Source organism: Marmota monax, unplaced genomic scaffold, assembly GCF_021218885.2.
Source record: "Marmota monax isolate L192 unplaced genomic scaffold, Marmota_monax_Labrador192_F-V1.1 WCK01_AAM20220418_F8-fsc00048, whole genome shotgun sequence".
Lineage (NCBI taxonomy): Eukaryota > Metazoa > Chordata > Mammalia > Rodentia > Sciuridae > Marmota > Marmota monax.
The window spans coordinates 1,217,859-1,226,983 of record NW_026694895.1 but is presented as its reverse complement, the minus strand read 5'-3'; the positions used below and the strand labels follow the sequence as shown (position 1 = coordinate 1,226,983).

At 36.4% G+C, this 9,125-nt stretch overlaps 1 non-coding gene across 1 annotated transcript; it reads left to right on the top strand.

Annotated features, from left to right (window-relative positions):
* The first annotated feature begins 527 nt into the window (after nucleotides 1–527).
* LOC124080903 (small nucleolar RNA SNORD56) lies at nucleotides 528–595 on the top strand. The gene has a single exon (XR_006847900.1). It is a non-coding gene; the product is annotated as a small nucleolar RNA SNORD56 (small nucleolar RNA).
* Nucleotides 596–9,125: the final 8,530 nt, after the last annotated feature.

Below are 9,125 nucleotides of genomic sequence, written 5' to 3'. Positions count from 1 at the left end.
TCCACTCCTAATTCTAGCTCTTGACTGAAATTATAGCTCAAATAATAGAGAGACCACTCTGACTCTCAGAATCCTTAGCTCTTTGTCATTTCCATAATTGTAAGCAGGCTGTGTGATATCCAAGTCTCCATCAAGGAATACACCTTTCTTCATGGTTTATACACACTAAACTTCTCTATGACACTACAGTGTCTTCTTTATCCCATCCCAGCTGAGACCTTGCTCCCCATTACCATGGCAATGCATGTCTTATAAAAAGAGAATTTATCAACAGTCATAAGTGAGAACTTTTGACATTTCTGTTCACAGACCTCATTCCTATCCATGTCCTCTACTTGTGGATGACTGACGTTTTAATGTGAAACTTAAATCCTATATAACCAACAGGAAACCACTTACATTCTAATGTAACCACTTACATTCAAATCACAAAGAATTTCTCAAAGTCTTAAGCTAAATAAAAAGAATCCAAAATATTTCTTGGAACCTCATCCTTCGGGAAGAAGCATTATTTACCATTAAAATATATAAAAGGAAAATCATTTTTGTCAACAGCAGTTCACCTAGTAAGTGTTGATGCTTTGGGTCTGAGTGAAAAAATAAAAATAAAAGAAAGAAAGAAATGAAAATCAAAAGCTAAAGAGGAAATCAAGCCAACATTAGATTTAAAACCCTCGGTCCTTAAAGCTAAGTTAGTAGAGATCACACCAATTCCATTTGATTGTTTCTTCTTTAAGGCAACATAATCCTCTCAACTAGTACTGTGCTTTTACTTGTCTTTGACTCTTAGTGTTAAAGCTCTTAATAAAGAAAAAGCAAGAACTTTATCATTTCTCCATGATAGTAGCATAGTCATAACATAAACATAAATCTTTTTTTAAATTATAATTTGTTATATATGTGAACAGAATGCAATTCAAATAGAGCACATTTTTTTCATGTCTCTGGTTGTACACAAAGGAGAGTCACACCATTCATGTTTTCATACATGAATGTTTTCATACATGTTTTCACTCTCCCCTTTGCCCTATCTGAAGTTTGTCTATTCTTCCCACACTGCCCCCAATCCCCATATGAATCAGCATCCTTATATCAGAGAAGACATTCAGCATTTAATTTTGGGGGATTGGCTTAACTTCTTAGCATCATATTCTCCGACTCCATTCATTTACCTGCAAATGCCATGATTTTATTCTCTTTATTGCTGAGTAATATTCCATTGTGTATATATACCACATTCTTTATCCATTCATCTACTGAAGGGTATCTAAGTTGGTTCCACAATTTAACTATTGTGAATTGTGCTGCTATAAACATTGATGTGACTGCATCACTGTAGTATGTTGTTTTTAAGTCCTTTGGGTATAAATGAAGGAATGGAATAGTTGGGTCAAATGGTGGTTCCATTTCCAGTTTTCCAAGGAATCTCAATATGGCTTTCCATATTGGCTGCACTGATTTGCAGTCCCACCAGCAATGTATGAGTGTGCCTTTTGTCCCATATCCTTGTCAACACTTGTTTGGATTCTTAATAGCTGCCATTCTTAATGGAGTGTTTTTGATTTTTAGAGTGGGTTTGATTGGCATTTCTCTACTTGTTAGCGATGCTGAACATTTTTTTCATATATTTGTTGATTGATTGCATATCATCTTCTGAGAAGTGTCTGTTCAGTTCCTTGACCCACTTATAGATTGGCTTATTTATTTTTTTGGTGTTAAGAATTTTGAGTTCTTTATATATCCTACAGATTAGTGCTCTATCTGATGTGCATGTGGTAAAAATTTGCTCCCATTCTGCAGGCTCTCTATTCACTTCACTGGTTGTTTCTTTTGCTGAGAAGAAGCTTTTTAATTTGAATCCATCTCATTTATTGATTCTTTATTTTAATTCTTGTGCTTCAGGAGTCTTATTAAGGAAGTTAGGGCCTAATTCAACATGATGAAGATTTGTGCCTACTTTTTCTTCTATTGGGTGATATTGTCAAAATGACCATACTACCAAAAGCACTATACAGATTTAATGCAATTCAAATCAAAATCCCAATGACATTTCTCATAGAAATATAAAAAGCAGTCTTGAAATTCATCTGGAAAAATAAGAGACCCAGAATAGCTAAAGCAATCCTTAGCAAGAAGAGTGAAGCAGGTGGCATCACTGTACTAGACCTTTAAACTATATATACAGAGTAATAGTAACAAAAACATCATGGTACTGGCACCAAAATAGACTTGTAGACCAGTGGTACAGAATAGAGGACACAGAGATAAACCCACATAATTAGAGTTATCTTATATTAGACAAAGTTGCCAAAAACATGCATTGGAGAAAAGATAGCCTATTCAACAAATGGTGCTGGGAAAACTGGAAATCCATTTGCAACAAAATGAAATTAAACCCCTCTCTCTCTCACCATGCACAAAACTCAACTCATAGTGGATCAGGGACCTAGGAAAACAAATCTTTTGAGTCACATAAGACTAAATTTATCTGATTAACTATTTAATTTTCATGGCACCACACAGGAAGAAAAACTCCTGGGAATAGGTACAAAAGGAAAACAGATCAGGGGGGCATATCTAAGAAAATGAGGACAATATGGAAAAGCCTATATCTTATAGATCAATTTAGGATTAGATGGAGGTGTTCAAAATTAATTCTGTCTCCTCCAAAATTTGCCAGTATAATTCACACACACACACACACACACACACACACAGAGAGAGAGAGAGAGAGAGAGAGAGAGAGCGCAGTTATTTGTCAAAATAGTGTAATTTATGGTATGAGAGTATGGGTCTAATGCAGTTTCTTTCTTTAAGATTAAAATCATAAAGGATACTTGGAGGCACACAGGATAGGAATACAGATTTCCCATTTATGATTCAATAGGATTGAGCTCACTTTATTCCCTATACTGCTTATGGGTAATGTGTACCTATATAGTACTCCACAGCAGTGATACCCAGGGCAGGGACTACAAAGGAGAGAAAAGTATGGAATCACAGTTATTTCAAAAGTTCTTCTGATAGACATGAGTTCCATCTGTAGATTTTTCTCTAGACTAATTATTTCAGGGAGAAAGCAATGAGAAAATAAAACGGATTCTGGCACTCCAAATGATTGTGTGTGTGTGTGTGTGAGTGTGTGTGTGTGTGTGTGTGTGTTTAATGTGATGTCTTGACCACATTTTCGCATCCCAGTTGTTTCCTGCCTTCCCCATCTTGCTCATTTCTGGGTTACTGCATGTCAGATCTGAATGGGGCAACTGGGACTCTGTTCTGGGACTTCCCCAGACACCTGGGCAAGAGACACAAGGATGCTATGCTATTTTTGTATGAACACAGGGCTCCCTGAAACAGAGAAGAAGTATTTTCATGCATTTTATAATTCTTTCGATTTCTACCAAAGACAAAATAGGAAGAGCCAAAAAAAAAAAAAAAAAAGGAAAAATAAAACCTGAAAAAGTTTTGAAAATATCAATCAAGAGCACTTTGACTGAGAGATAGGGTTGAGACAATCAAAAGAAAGTCCAAAAAGCCCTAGATCCAAGTTGATACTCTCAAAAGAGTGGGAAAGGGTTAGAGAGGGGAATGACACGTGATACAGGGCAAAGGAGGCAAGGTCCATGTGACTGGCAAGAATCCTTAAGAAACAGCTGTTGAACCGAAGCAAAACCAGCTGCCAATGTGGAATTCCAATTCAATATAGAATAGAAGAGTAAAATAATCCTAAATAAAAATACATGTTGTAGTCAGGTAGGTGGCACACACCTATAATCCCAGGAACTCAGGAGGGCAAGGCAGGATCACAAGTTCAAAGCCAGCCTCAGCAACTTAGCAAGGCCCTAAGCAGCTTAACAAGACCCTGTCACAAAAAAAAAAAACAAAAAAAAAAACAGGTTGAGGATGTGGCTTAGTAGTTAAGCACACCTGGGTTCAATCCCCCATATCAAAATAAGGGTGGGGGCCATACTCTAATGTTGTAAAGTATAAAAAAATCAGTATTCATTGAAAAAATAAAGTATTCATTTAAAAAAATAAACATGAATGTTTTGGTGGGCATAAGTAACTAAGTATAACAAGGTATCAAGGTAAAATAATAAATATAGTAAACTAAAAACTTAAGAAAGAATAAGAACAAGAAGCAGCACTATTTGAGCCTTTTCTATGAGAGGGAATTCAAATATAGCATCTCCTTTAATATTCATGAACTTCATGAGACTGGTATTATTATTCCCACCTTATAGATTACAAGGCCATGATTCAGGAAGATTCATAACATACCTGAAGTCACAAAGACATTTGTGTTCTTGCAAGATTTAGTAGTTGTTCTACAAAAAGAGTGCCATTATGAATAATCTTCTAGAGATTAGACTTTGAGGGTCATGCAGATAAATCTTTTAATTCTTCTTTAACCCAGAAGTCTTCAAGAAGATGTGTGCTATTACCAACTTTGTAAGCACAGGAAGGTTCCACAGAACACAGATTGGAAAAGACAGCAAACGGCTATAATTACTTAGAGCTAAGTCACTAAGACTAAATTTAATAGCTATAAATTTAAATCTGGCATGAATATTTTAAAAGTGCCATTATGCAAGAACAAAGCTCAGGCCAAGTGTGCCTTTTAAAGTGCTCTAGAGGAGGACTCTCATGAGTCAAAAATAGTGACAAAGCTGAAAGTTAATGAAACCTTAGGCTACACTCGGAGAGGTGCACTGCTTGCAACAAGGGAGGTTAAGATGTACATCAAAGTGTTAAACTGGTACATTAAAGGAGGTCCAGACATTAGCAATGAAGTTGACACGTCCTGACACATCATATGACATTACTAGAGAACTTGGGAAACTTGGGAACATTTTAATTGGTGTAAATATATGGCTAGCAGTTTAAGTTTGCTTTGATGTAGTAGTGATGTTCCTATAGCTAGCAGACTGTCATAAGAATAATGATCTAGACTTATGGTTTAGATATGAGGTGTACCCCAAAAGCTCATGTGTGAGACAATGCAAAAAAGTTTAGAGGTGAAATGATTGGGTTATGAGAGCTGTAACCTAATCCCCTGATAGGAATTAACTGGGTGATAAATGTAGGTAGGTAGGGCATGGTCAGAGGATGTGGGTAGGTAGGGCATGGCCAGAGGATGTGGTTTTGCTGAGACCTCTGAAACTGTGAGCCCCAAAACAAAGTTTTCCTCCTCTAATTGTTCTTGTCAGGTCTTTTGTTCACAATGTTGAAAAGCTGATTAAAACAACTTAGTTGGTGTTTTCCTGGAGTACTAGATTATGGCTAAAAAATTATAATTCTAAAAAAATAGGTTTAGATTTTCCATAAATAAAATGTTTCAACAAATTTTTTCAGAAGAAAATGGGTTGATGAAAAATTAGTGAAAATCCAAACAGTCTTTTTAGATCATGTCCTAGAAGTTGCCAAGAACAGAGGCAATTTTAATGACCTCATTTAATAGGAGTTGACTCTGTAAATTGATTAATGAGAAAGGGAGTCTCAAAAAAGTTTCATCTCAGCAAAAGAAACAATCTGTGAGGCGAACGGAGAGCCTACATCCTGGGAGCAAATTTTTATCCCACACACATCAGATAAAGCACTAATCTCTAGGGTATATAAAGAACTCAAAAAGCTAAGCACCAGAAAAACAAATAGCCCAATCAATAAATGGGCCAAGGACCTGAACAGATACTTCTCAGAAGAGGACATACAATCAATCAACAAATATATGAAAAAATGCTTATCATCTCTAGCAATCATAGAAATGCAAATCAAAACTACTCTAAGATATCATCTCACTCCAGTCAGAATGGCAGCTATTATGAAGACAAACAACAATAAGTGTTGGCAAGGATGTGGGGAAAAAGGTACACTCATACACTGCTGGTGAGACTGCAAATTGGTGCAGCCAAATTGGAAATCAGTATGGAGATTCCTTGGAAATCTGGGAATGGAACCACAATTTGACCCAGCTATCCCTCTCCTCAGACTATACCCAAAGTTCTTAAAAACAGCATACTACAGGGACACAGCCACATCAATGTTTATAGCAGCACAATTCACAATAGCAAAACTGTGGAGCCAACCTAGAGGCCCTTCAGTGGGTGAATGGATAAAAAAATGTGGCATATATACACAATGAAATTTTACTCAGCAATAAAAGAGAATAAAATCATGGCATTTGCAGGTAAATGGATGGCGTTGGAGAACATAATGCTAAGTGAAGTTAGCCAATCCCCCAAAAACAAATGCCCAGTGTTTTCTCTGATATAAGGAGGCTGACTCATAGTGGGATAGGGAGGGGGAGCATGGGAGGAATAGACAAACTCTAGATAGGGCAGAGGGGTGAGAGGGAAAAGGAGGGGGTAGGGGATTAGCAAGGATGGTGGAATGTGATGGACATCATTATCCAAAGTACATGTATGAAGACACGAATTGGTGTGAGCATACTTTATATACAGAGATATGAAAAATTGTGGTATATATGTGTAATAAGAATTGTAATGCAAAATAAATAAATAAAAACAAAGTACATGTATAAAGACATGACCAAAAAAATCTCACATCCATGCTTAAAGAGGAACTTAAGTTCCACTTCATGAAGCCCATAATTCACCAGCATTTTTGATCATCAAGTAACTGGCTTTGTTGACTCAGCAGCATCAACCATGATCTGCTCTGTTCTGATTTACCCGCCCAACACCCAGCTAATTTCTTTCCTTCCCATGCCTTCTTCGACTCATGGTTTCTTAGATTTCAAGGCTTTTCCTGCTGCATGACTTCTCCTCTTGAGCTTTTTTCTCTGTTGTTTGTCTCTGGCACTTTTCTCTGTCTGATGATTTCATCCACAACTTACTTCAAAACCCATTGTCTATGATCCCATTGAATGAGCCTGTTGACATCTAGTGAAGTTCCTCACTGTTGCTCTCTCTCACCAGGCCATCTTCTGTATTATTTCTCCAAATGGCTGCCTTTGGGACAGCCATAACCCATCTTTAACCTAGCCATAACCCACTTAGCTGTGACCAGGATGATGGGGTAACTTGATGGCAAACCCTGCCAATCTGCAAGAGTGCTTAAAGGAGACATAAATGGCAGATCCTCAAATGGTCTATCCAGTACCATCATCTCAGAGGAATACTTTAGATATTGTTTTGTTTTGTACTAAAGGTTAAATGAGGTCTCCTCTAGAGTTCCTTGCAAGACTAATATCCCATTATATTAGTGTATAACTTGAACATTATTTTTTGTCTATATTGATAAACTGAATCTTGGATCTTATGAAAATAATGTCTACTAGCTCCATGTTTAACACATAGTATAATTGAACTAATAACTAATATTATTTCTTTCAGCACATGATTTTAGTTCAGATCATTTATCAATAAGTAAGGTAAAAGAGAAAATTTTTAAAAAGATGTAAATATACCCAGACATAAGAATGTCTTTGACACATTTCACACTGGGTTTTATTTGTTTTATTTAAGCAAATATCTTTATCTCTCTCAGACTCAGTTTTACCATTTGAAAAAACGGGGATATATCACCTGCCTTTCAGGTTATGTGAATTCAATTTTATAAGTGCAGCAATTCTTTATGAATTGATAATTCTTTATGAATTGATAAATTGCTGTAACACTTAACCACTAACATAAAAAGGAGTAAAACCACAGGATTTTGTGTCCATCCATAATGCCCAGTTAGCAAAACAGATATTTTTCCAGCCATCATAGATTATCTGTTTGGCACACAGAAGAAAATTTTGCATTTAGAATTTTCAAGGGGGTAGAAAAATTCAGGTATTTTCATAGATGACTGACTTACCACCAGGTAGCGTTTTTGCCTTATTTCTCATCTTTCCCTCCCCCAAGTTCTACCATCTGATTTCCCTTAATGTTTTATAAGCATAGAACCATCAATTATTTTATATTTCATATTAAGCTCTGCAAGCCAAATTGAGTTACAACCTAGACAATAAATCCTAAGGGAGATACCCAGGAGACTGCCATGACACGTTTTTTTTGTTCTCTGGCATAAGCAGAGGTAATAATTAAGAATCACATGACATATCACTCTAAAAATAGATTTCCTGTGTGGTTTTTGTCATAGACACATCTAAGGGGTTGTTTTTTTTTTTCTTACTGTTTATTTTAATGTACTACACATTTAGCCTCTGGGAATCATTTCACTGAGTAGCTGAAAAGCTGCAGTATATTTTTGGTGACTAAAATGACATATGGATGGGTTATTTAAATATCTTTATGTTTATAACAATAAATTTGCTTGAGACAAATCTTTGTGCTATAGCTAACTCATAAAGTCCTCATGAGCTAAGCAGGAGATGCCATACATATATTTTTCCTCAATTCACAACAATCCATTCACTAAGCAAGCATTTAGCTACTCATTCACTCAGCAAACATTTATTGAGCATCTACAAAGTGCCAGGAACTGTCCCCAGGACTGAGGATACTGAAGTCAACAAAACAGATGAGTATCCTGCTCTTGCAATTTGGTTTTAGGAAGGTAGAAAGTGGACAAGGAAATAAGTCAATAAATAATTCTAGTTTAGAGATAAGTATTATAAAGAAAAAAAACTGGGAAATAGTATAAGGACAGGCAACAGAGATGGGTAGCAGGAAGAGATTATTTAAATGACCTAATTTAAACCACCTCTTCTTACCAGTTCTTTGAGAAGTGAAGAATTGAATGATGAGAAGCATGCCAATCAAACAGTGGAAGGAAGAATGGTTAGAGCAGAAGGAATCACAATGATAAGCATGTCACATTTAGGGAAGAGAGGACAGTGTGGCTGCACAGAAGTCAGAGTGTGGTTAAGAGATACAGTCAGTGTGGTAGGCAAGAGCCAGTTCTGGCAAGGTCCTGTGCACCATGATAAGGAGTTTGGATCTCATCCAAGTTCAACAGGAAGAAATTGAACAGTTCTAAGCAATGGAGTGATATGATCTAATTTATATTTTTAGAAGTTTAATCTGATTATGCACAGGTGGAAGTAAGAATGGAAGAAGAGAAATAATCCAGGCACTTGAAGCCTTCAGGCAAAAATAAAGCTAGTAGCTTGTATCACTGTTGCAAGCAGACAGAAGCAGAAAATGTGGCTGTAA